At 41.1% G+C, this 11,141-nt stretch overlaps 1 long non-coding RNA gene across 1 annotated transcript; it reads left to right on the forward strand.

Moving 5' to 3' along the window:
• Positions 1 to 3,948: 3,948 nt before the first annotated feature.
• On the forward strand, positions 3,949 to 7,379 carry LOC149310979 (uncharacterized). Its single transcript, XR_016281594.1, has 3 exons — positions 3,949 to 4,047; positions 5,797 to 5,888; positions 6,929 to 7,379. It is a non-coding gene; the product is annotated as an uncharacterized LOC149310979 (long non-coding RNA).
• Positions 7,380 to 11,141: the final 3,762 nt, after the last annotated feature.

The following is an 11,141-nucleotide window of genomic DNA, read 5'->3' on the forward strand; positions in this document are numbered from 1 at the left end:
AAAAGAAAATTCTCTTCATAGAATACTAACCCAAGGGAGGAGATCTCTAGTGTTTCCTTCTACCTGACATTATTTTTTCTTATGTAGAGAGACTTAATACAAATTCTAATCCCAAAATACAGTGATACGATGAAACTGTAGCTCATGTGCCATGTGCTTCTTTTGACTGTGAAACTTTGAAATATACTATAGGGCTTCCTTTTAAAAAAGATGTGTAGATTTAGCTTCTTATTTCTGGCACATTTGATATTGAAATCTGACAGTGTTTCCTGACAATACTATTTGCATAGTCGGGATGGATTTTTGTTAGCTCTTTACAAATTACTGGATTGGCATGCCCACTGCAATTCCTCTCACATTTCTTTTCTCTTTTTTTATGCCATTCATGGCGCAGCTGTGGGAAAAGGAATAATTTCAAGGATTAGTAATAGGATATGGAGCATTTCACCTCTAGGTCACTGGTTTGAATCCACCCTCCTGTCAGCGGTGATTGAAAATCATTGCCATTTGATTGCTTTTCAGTGGCCTATCTGACATGAGCTGGTGGTCCTAGCCTAGATCCTAATAGATGAGTGCCCACATCTGTCTGCAGCCTCACAATTACCTGGTTAGTTCAGTTTCAGCAAAAACCACAGTTTAACTGCCTCAGTCATGCTTTTTGGAAATGGCCCAGCCCTGTCAGGAAAAGTTTGTTGCTGTTTGGCTTCAGACAAAAAAATTCCTGTATCAAATCTGGAAACCCTTAGAGTACAACCATATGGCAGGAATTGACCATACGATTACTTCACTGCATACTGTTTGATCATCTGAAAATTCATGGAAATATTGCCATCTTCCACATGAACCTTTTATGGTCCAAAAGTCAGTAACAGCAAGCCAGTGTCAAAGGAAACAAGTCTGTCCCAATTAGCTGTCACTTACATTCTAATCAGTAACTACTTATTCATTATTCCGTATTTTCATTCAGAAGGAGACATTTATCAAAAGAACTGTATTATGAAGTGAAAATATTAAAGGCAAGCACACTTCTGTCTTGTACGATTCTTTTATATTATGATTTTTTGTTTCAGTATGTGAGGCTTTTTGCTATTAACTGAATTCATGAAAGACATGGAAAAGCTGAGGAGTCAGTAGAATAATATAACAGATAATAAGAAATGAGGACCTAAATCCCATAAAGGCACCAGATCCTATTTAATCTTGGAAGCTAAGCAGGTTCATCTTTGACTAGTACTTGGATGAGAAGTGCTGTAGGCTGTATTACAGGGTAAGGAACTGGCAAAACCACCTCTGAGTATTTCTTGCCTCAGAAATCCCTATGAAATTTATAGGGTCTCCATAAATTGACAGTCAACGTGAAAGCACATGAGCACACACACGATAAGAAAGAGTAGTCTGCGACTCAAGCACAAGAAAGAAGTTACCATATCTTTTTCTTTTATCATTGATGGTGCTTTTTCATTTGTCAATTTAAGATCAGGATCTGAAAAAGAATTGCATTCTGCTTTTGGAGGAGTGACGGCAACTCATTTTCAATTACTGTTGGGTGACAATAGACCAACAATGTCAGTGCTCCCCTAAGCCAGTTTTATTGTAAAGATCCCTATTTGCTTTATTGTAAAGGTGCCTATTTATAAAAAGTTGCAGACGGGCCTTTTACAAACATTTTTATTTTAACAAGTAAATACTTTAAAAACACAATGGAATTCATGAAACCTCTAAACCTCTCTGGAAGGTTGTACTAAAGGAAATGCACCTCTTGGATTAAAAGTAAGATGGAGGGGACCATATTCTTTTCAGTACACTATTGCATAGCAGCATTTGATTTTTCTAGGACAATGATTGTCATCATGATCACTGAGATAGGATCTGTTGCCAGAATAACTTGATGCACAATAAAAACATTAGAAACACTATAGAAACTGAGGTTAGTCATAACCCAGCTCCAACCATAAAACAGACATTTCTCCCACTCCTCTCAAACTACACTGGGCCTTAATCTCTCCTCACATCCATGCACTCACCTGTCATTGCTGAAGTACATGTTTCCTCCTTCCCTAAAAACTGAATATATTAAGTGAAAAACAACACCAAGAGTGCATTTACACTGTAGAAATAATGCGGTTTGGCACCACTTTAAGTGCTCTAGCTCCATCAAAACCTGTAGTTTTACAAGATCTATAGCCTGCTCTGCAATAAATGCTGGTGCTTCACAAAACTGTAAATCTCAGGATTCTATAAGGTGGAGTCATGACCGTTAAAGTGGTGTCAAACTTCATTATGTCTACAGTGCAAATGCACCAAAGCCATATTATCATGATCTATTTAATGCAGTGCAATTTTTATCCAAAACTTTTTTCAAGTATGGATAATCTCATAGTACTGCCTTCATGTGGATATGTATGACAGTAAGGGATGTGTTCAAATACTCCTACCTTATAGTTCATTAAAAGATTGTGTAAGGGAGGTAGTCAGGCTACTCAGCTGCTGTTGTGCCTAATAGCTATGTCCCTCAACATAGGCATGGTCGGTGTGCCTATGAAAAAAATACCACCATACCCTCCAAGTGTCCCAGTTTGGCATTGACAACCCTAGTTCATTCTCTGTTGGCCTACATTATCAGCTGCTTCTCAAATGTCTTCCTCCCACTTCCCCGCATTGTTCTAACCTTACTTCCATTGGTGCAAGCTAAGTTCAAAGTACAAAAGTAGCTTGAACGCAATTAATTCAGTAACAGAGCGAGACAGGGCAGAATCTTGTCCTTCCCAGTAGGCTCAGGCAAAAGCAAACTGCTTCAGCCTATTCTAGTTTATCTGTGCTTCCTCATTATTACCTTTTGCCATCTTGACTATGCTCTGATATTGCTTTGCCACACAGGTCCTGGCTTACCTCTGTGAATGTTGCAGGTATGCACCACATGTGTACCAAGGTACACACATAAGATATCCATTTAAGGGGAAGGTCTCCACTACCATGGATAAAGTAGTTCTCCCACCTAATATCACCAAAGTATGCTCACACTATATACTGTACCTTTATACATTTAGAAGCAGACATATGAATCAAGTAAGTAACAGACTTGCCAGATGTTAAATCCTAAGCATTTTTCTGCTTATGAGTAATCTACAGCAATCAAGTGATTTGGGAACCAATAAGGGCTATGTTAGCCTTATAGAAGAATAAGCTTGGTCTCGGTTGAGTTCAAAGTGCAAAAGTAGTTTGCATTCAGTTAGCACAGAGGAGGAGAATCAGGCACTTCCCAGCAAAATGCTACAGCCTCTCTCAGCTTGTGTTTTCTTCCTCATTAATACTGTTTTCCATCTTGACCACACTCTGATGTCATGGTTTTCATCTGTGAAATAGTAGTAGTTGTAGCAGCAGCAGCAGCAGTTTCTATTTTGTCTTTCTCCCAAAATTGGGACTCAAGGTGTCTTACAATTTAAAAAAACAATACAGCTAAAAATATACAAAAATGAATATTAAAATGGGATTAAATTACTGACAACAGTAAAATGATTTAAAACCACACTTTAACTTAAAATATCATTAAAAGCAATTTAAACACTTGAAAAATAGTGTTGAAACGTATGCTGCAGCAGTCCTGTAGCTTGAGCCTAGCTACTTGCTGATAGAACGCATCAGGCTATACATTCAAATTCTTCCTGCTGGTCCAGGAGGCATGCTTGGTGGGCTGCGAATGGAAATAAAGAAAGTGATAACAGTATATGCAGTAGAGTTTGGTCCTAATGAAAAAGGACAGAGGGTGGATAAAGCAATTAACAGAGTTGGCTAAATTTAATTATTATGCTTTAAATTATAATATACCATAATGCTATCAATTAAGCTCTCAGACTCTGTGGCCATGGTCTAGTGAATTTTTAAATGCAACCATTAGAGGGTGTATTCTTTATTTTCATTTTCTTTCCCCTAGACTTTTGACCACCACACTCCCGCCTTCTGCAACTGAAGCCATGCACAATGATCTCCAACAGTTTGTCCCTGTAAGGAAAGCGAAGAGGTGATGTGTGCTGGGGCAAAAATGAAAAGGTGAGCATTCAATCCCAAGTTACAGTTTTCTAATCAATAGTTATTATGCCACATGTTTTATGGCTGAACTTGTTTTCCATAGAATAGTAGTAGTTTGCTACAAACTGAATTGGAAACTGCTCTGCTTTGACTATAGTAATTTACCAGTAGGGCCTTGCTCTTTAAACTTTGCAGATAGGGTTGCCATAACCCGGCTGCAACCGGGTTTTTCCCGGTTTTGGCGGCACATGCCCGCTCCCGGCACAGGTGCCATCCAAAAACCGGGTAAAGCCCGGTTGCAGCGGGGTTGTGGAGCAACCCGGGGGGCCTCGCTGCCCTCCTCCTCCTCCTCCTCCTCCACCGCACATGGCCGCGCGGAGAAAGAGGAGGGGAGCGAGGCCTGGGGCAGAGGAGGCTGCAGGGAGGTGGCGCCTCCTGCGTGCAGCTGCGCCAACCTCCGCGCCTCCCTGCAGCCTCCTCCCTCCTTCCTGGCCTCCGCGGAGGCCAGGAAGGAGGCGAGGCCCCGGCGATCACCGGCAGCCTCGTGCCTTCCTCCTCGGCCTCTGTGGAGGCCGGGGAAGGAAGGGAGGCCTCAGCGATTGCCCAAGGGCTGGCCCTTCCTCCGCGGCCTCTGCGGAGGCCGGGGAAGGAAGGGAGGCCCCGGTGATCGCCCGAGGCCTGGCCCTTCCTCCGCGGCCTCCAATCGCGGCAAGGCCCGGGGCCCAGGCGGGGAGGGAAAACCTCCTTAAGTGGAGGCTTTCCCTCGCCGCTTGGCCTCTGCTCCCCTCCGCGGGAAAATGTAGGACAAAATTTTCAAATGTAGGACACATTTTTCTGTGTCCTACAGTTGAAAATTTTGTCCTACATTTTTCCCATTTTGGAGGTCCAGAGTTATGGCAACCCTATTTGCAGATTAATTTCAGTTTCATTTTCCATAAATGTTGAAGCCATGGGGGGAGAGGAGAAGGGAAATGTCACCACCACTACCCTGATTTTTGGATTGGGTGACAGAAGTGTTTGAGAAAAGAGAATCATAGAACCATAAAACAGGATAATAGAATCATAGAGTTGGAAGAGACCACAAGGGCCATCCTGTTCAATCCCCTGCCATGAATGAAAGCACTCTCGATAAACGGCCATCCAGCCTCTGTGTAAACACCTCCAAAGAAGGAGACTCTTCCACTCCCTGGGGCAGCATATTCTTCTGTCAAACATCTCTTATTGTCAAGAAGTTTTTCGAATGTTTAGATGGAATCTCCTTTCCTGTAGCTTGAATCCATTGTGCCATGTCTTAGTCTTTAGAGCAGCAGAAAACAAGTTTGCTCCATCCTCAATATGACATCCCTTCAAATATTTAAACATGGCTGTCATATCACATCTTGACCTCTTCCAGGTTAAACATGCCCTAAGAGACTCCTCATAGGACATGGTTTCCTGACCTTCCAGAGGAAATATATGCAATTTTAAAAAGAGTGTCCTTTACAGATTCCAAGTCACTTTATTGCTTTAGGAACTTCATATGCCTTGGCTAGGATTCAAATATAGTGAAATTCACATGCATTTCATACTACCATGACCTGGCTTACCTCCCTTTCAGGCCATCCATCAGATTGGATAGAGAGGAGAGGGAGAGGGGCTGGAATAACAACAACAACAACAACAACAACAATAATAATAATGGAAATAAAGGTTTATTAATATGGAATATATGTAAGCTAGAATATGCTTATATTATGACTTTAACAGACTCCTTCTTCCTCCTTTGAACAGATGCCTCCTTCACCCTCTCCAGCCTAATATCCCATACAGGACTTCTTTTCCTCCAGCATAACTGTTGGATCTCAGTCATTATCTACAACTTGGTATGCTCATAAAATTTGAATATTTGTATATATTAGACATTCCTTTGAACATCAGTAACAAATTTACTAATTTAATTGATTTACAAATGATGGTTTGTTTGTTTTCAGCAGTTTGTAAATATAGTAGCAAGGTGCTGAACTCTCATTTCTTTGCCAGTTTGCAAGAAACAAACACAAGATTAATGGTGAAAACACAGGGAAGAAGACAACATGACCATAAAACAAAGTCATAACATGTTCTGCACTACCAGAGCTTGCAATGTTAAGTTTGAAAAATAATTTGGTAACATTGGCATGTTACAGACTGCCCCTTTGGGATGTCCTGTAGGCTCACCTTTCCCTGCTGGATCGGGGTCTCAGCTACCACAGCGGCAGCCTCTGAGGCCCCGATCCGCCGCTTTCTAGGCCGTGGGGAAGCGGCAAAAGGCTGCTTCCCCGCGGCCTGGAAAAGGGTGTCCTTGGGGCTTCATGCCCCAAGGACACTCGACGGCGGCGGGAACGCAGAGAAAGGGGCCGCTCAGTCCCTTTCTCATTTGCATTGCTGGAGCAGCCATGTAGAGGCTGCGCCAGCGACGCAAGTCGTGGAAGGAGCTCCGAAACGGAGCTCCTTCCGGGGCCGCGGAAAGGGCACTCCAGGCACCCTCACACGGCCCCACTACGTCACTTCCGCGCCGCCCCGTTTGGAGGCGGCACAGTCGTGACGTAGTCATGGCGGCCCTCGTGTGGAACGGACGCCGCCATTTTGTACATCCTGGGGACGTACTAGGGTTAGGTGCATGCGTAAGGCATGCACTTTCCCTAAGCCTAGTACATCCCCAGGACGCACTTTACACCCGTCTGTAACGGGCCATTAACTGTTAGAAACTGAAAAAATAATTCACTATCATAAACACAAATAATTGCAATCACTTAATTTGGTAAATTACCATAACTCATTGTTGGGGCCAGACCATGGTATTTGCAGAGAATGCCATGGAGGTTATCACCGTTGACTTTCTGTTAATAGATCCTTCAAAAAGGCTCTTTTTGTCCTTTCACAGTTGCCTTACTCCAATTTGGTATTTTTTCCGCACATGGACTACAGAGTTTGCCAGCAAATGGAGCACATTTGGAAATTGTCATTTTGAGGAAGGCTGTTCCAAAGCATGGGATTTCATTCTGCAACCTTTTCAATTCAGCTTGTCATTCATCTGCACCTCTCTTTTCTTTCCACCCCCACCAACATGCACACTTCTCTTACTTCTCAAATGCCTTATTTGAGTTAATTCTTTGGGAAATGCCTTGTTTGTTCAAGTTTAACGATGGATGATGGATGACTTATTTGAATTAGAGAACACTGATCCACTACAAATACAATAAATGGATAGCTACAGATATCAGTCAGTGAATTAAGAATCACAGAATTCATCATCTGAAATGTTTGAGTCTCTGAGCATCTGCAGAAAACTGGAGGAAACTTCTCACTGAATTAGCCAAGAGCCTAGAACTGTGTAATACAAAGGAGTTCATTGCAGCTCTCCTAAACACTATTATAATGTATATTATATAATAATACATAATAGAAACAACCAGTGTGGTGCAATGGTTTGAGGATTGGACTATGACTCTGGAGACCGGGGTTCAAATCCCTGGTTAGCCATGGGAACCCATGGGGTCACCTTGGGCAAGTCACACTTTCTCAGCCTCAGAGGAAAGCAAAGGTAAATTCCTTTTGAACAAATTATGCCAAGAAAACTTCAGAGGGTTGCCTTAGGGTTGCCATAGGTTGGAAATGACTTGAAGGCTTTCCTGTTCACCACTCCTCCTCCTTCTCCTCCCTAGCAGCAGTGCCACCCTACTAGTAAGCAGCAGGCCATTATAGGGCTGTGTCTCATCAGGCCAAAACACAGAGCACATAGTTATAAAGGTTTGGACAATTCATTGTACTACAAGAATAGATTTAAACTCCCATATAGAAATAAGTGAAATTTTCTTGTCTCTAAGTTCACATAACTTGATAACAGAAGGTGGTATGACATGCCACTCAGGAAGACTATATGGGATAATGTCACTTTGTTTTTGGTATACTAGGTATTTCTTTAGTGTTTAAACTTTTTTAATTTCAGAGAAAGTTAAAGTAGGGGCAATATAATTTCCATAACTTAAATACTGCTGAAATGAAAACATCTACCCCTTCACTTTATTCTTATTTTATTATCTTAATATTGGAAATCAGAAGCCTGCAGGTTCACCATTTGTTTGAAGAGATGAGAATAAAACACAGAAGGCATGCCTTGAAAAAGTGAAGCCAAGTACCTGACAAAAATAAAAAAGTACAGTTTTTATTTCTTTGGACCTCTTTGATGCCTAAGAGTTAACTGTATAGGTATTTTTAAACTCAACCTCGTGTAATGTGGGTTATAATATCTTTTTTGCTTTATTATGTAATACAAAGTTGTTGGGTTTGGATACTCCATCTATCAACTCAGCAAAGGAATTTTTTTTAAAAAAAATTGGTCTCTCTCTTGTAGAAGTTGATTTTTAAAATACCTATAAAATCTGAAGAGTTTGGTTAAATGGGAAGAATGTCGACAGGCTCATTCATGCATGAAATCGTCTAATGGAACTCAAATATAATTGTAATTGGCTGGTACCTGAAGTGCAAAAAATATGTGTAATTTCCATGGTTAGATCAGGGTTAATAAATGAGAAGACAAATCAGCAGGACAGCTTTCATAGAAGCCAAGATATAAAAGCTCTATATTGCTTTGTACTGAGGAGAAGTCAAGCTTCTAATACAGCTAAAAGACATAGAATGATTATATGTTTGTCTAAACAAAACAAAAAAAAAGTGCATGCTAATTTAGAATTGCACTTGAAGTTGGTAAAACTATGAACAGAAATACAGCACGAGGAGAAGAGGAAATATTTTAGGCAATGTTCCCATAGCTGTTGTTTGAGAGGGTCTATAATTTGATAACAAGGTAGAGGTTTGGAGTACTATGAGAACCAGTGTGACACAGTGGCTCAAGTGTTGGACTACAACTCTGGAGACCAGGGTTTGATTCCCAGCTTGGCCATGAAACCCACTGGGTGACCTTGGGCAAGTCACATGCTCTCAGCCTCAGGGGAAGGCAATGGCAAACATCCTCTGAACAAATCTTGCCAAGAAAACCCCATGATAGCATCACTGTAAGTCAGAAATTACTTGAAGACACACAACACACACACACTGTAGTTCTAAAGAATGCAAAGACAAATAAACTAGGGAGTAGTTGAGATAGTTAGATGATAGATAGATTGATAGATACCAATGAAGGGTAGGCAGATAGATGAGAATACCGGTAGATCTGCTTGCCCTGCATCTGTCTGTCTGACTGTTGTCTCAACTATTCAATATTTCATTTGTGTCTGCATTCTTTAGCACTACCAACCTCCACTGTTTAATCAGATTATAGACCCTCTCAAACAATAACTAGGGAAATATTGCCCCAAATAGTTTTTTGTGGGTTTTTTCAGGCTATGTGGCCATGTTCTAGAAGAGTTTATTCCTGACATTTCGCAGGCATCTGTAGTCGGCATCTTCAGAGAATGCTGGCATGGAAATGAGTGGGGTATATATATACTGTGTGACTCTAGTTTGGGAGGAGTGATTTATTTATTTGTCTGTGTATTGTTCTGTTGTATGGCAAGGCCTCAGGGTGGGAGGATATGCACGGAGGATTTGTATCTGCTTAATTACCAGTCCATTGCCTGCTGGGAAAAACCCTGATCCTGTGTGGCTTTAATTTGCATTTTGCTGGGTCTTAATTTTGGTGTTTTTCAGGACTGGTAGCCAAACTTTATTTACTTTAAGGGTTTCTTCTTTACTGTTGAAGTTGTCTAGGTGTTTGTGGATTTCAATGGCTTCCCTGTGCATTCTGACCTGATAGTTGTTGGCATGGTCCAGAATTTCAGTGTTTTCAAACAGCATTATTTGCCCAGGATGGTTTATAACATGTTCTACTACTGCTGATTTTTCTGGCTGACTCAGTCAGCAGTTTCTCTCATGTTCCTTGATTCGTGTTTGGACACTGCATTTGGTGGTCCCTATGTAGACTTGTCCACAGCTGCATAGTATGTGGTAAACTCCTGTGGCTGCAAGAGGGTCCCTCCTGTCCTTCGCTGAGCAAAGCATTTGCTGGATTTTCTTGGTCGGTTTATAGATTGTCTCGAGGTTGTTTTTCCCTCACCAGTTTCCCTATTCTGTTGATTACTCCTTTGATGTATGGTAAAAATATCTTCCCTTTGGGTGGTTATTGGTCTTCACTCCTCTGGGTTTTTCTGGTTTTGACAGCCCTTCTGATGTCTGAACTGGAGTAACCATTAGCATGTAGAGCCCAGTCCAGATGCTGCAAGTCTTCTTCCAGATTCACAGATCTTTTTTGCCTGGTCTACCAATATTTTTATTGTGGTGCTTTTTCTTTTTCCTCTTCTTCTTTGTCCTGGGTGCTCGTTGGAGTTCTTGTGCAGGTATCTGTCTCTGTGTGTAGGTTTTCTGTATACTGTGTGGCCCAAATATTGGTTCGGTTTGCAGATGACAAGGACATGGTATTTTTAATGGTATTTTAAGGTGGGAGGGAGATAGGGAATTGGATTTTATGTGTTTTGCTATGTTTTTTACTTATGGCTTGTTGTGTTTATTTTTATTGTTCTTGTGTTTGTTGTTACCCACCTCCATCCAATGCAGGGAGAGGCAGGATACAAATAAATAATAATAATAATAATTATTATTATTATTATTAATGTTCCTTCCTTTTCTTTTTCCATCGTGAATTGGATATTCGAGTGAATGTTGCTCAGATGGTTCAGAAACACAATCAGATCTTCTTCTCCATGGCTCCAGATGGTGAAAATGTCAGCCACATATCGGGACCATGTTGTGGGCTTTTGGGGTGCTGTTTCCAGGGCTTGCTTTTCAAAGTGTTCCATGTAAAGGTTAGCTCTCACAGGGCTCAGAGGGTTTCCCATGACTACCCCAGCTCTCTACTCATAAAATTGCCCCAAATATATCATGTTCTCCCCTACTGTATTTTCTGTTCACACCTCACATGGGATATTTATTCTACTTTTATTTCTGTTCAGAGATAGAAAAGCATAGCTTTCCAGTATGTTTCTACAGTAACAATTCTTCCTTAGAACTATTCAACAGCTAAAGATCCATACAGAAAAGCAATGTCTACCATATATACTAATAGATATCATGATATCTTATATCATATAGCAGGAGGATGA

The sequence above is a fragment of the Sceloporus occidentalis genome, unplaced genomic scaffold (genome assembly GCF_023333645.1).
Source record: "Sceloporus occidentalis isolate IW3139 unplaced genomic scaffold, rSceOcc1.0.p SCAF_6, whole genome shotgun sequence".
Lineage (NCBI taxonomy): Eukaryota > Metazoa > Chordata > Lepidosauria > Squamata > Phrynosomatidae > Sceloporus > Sceloporus occidentalis.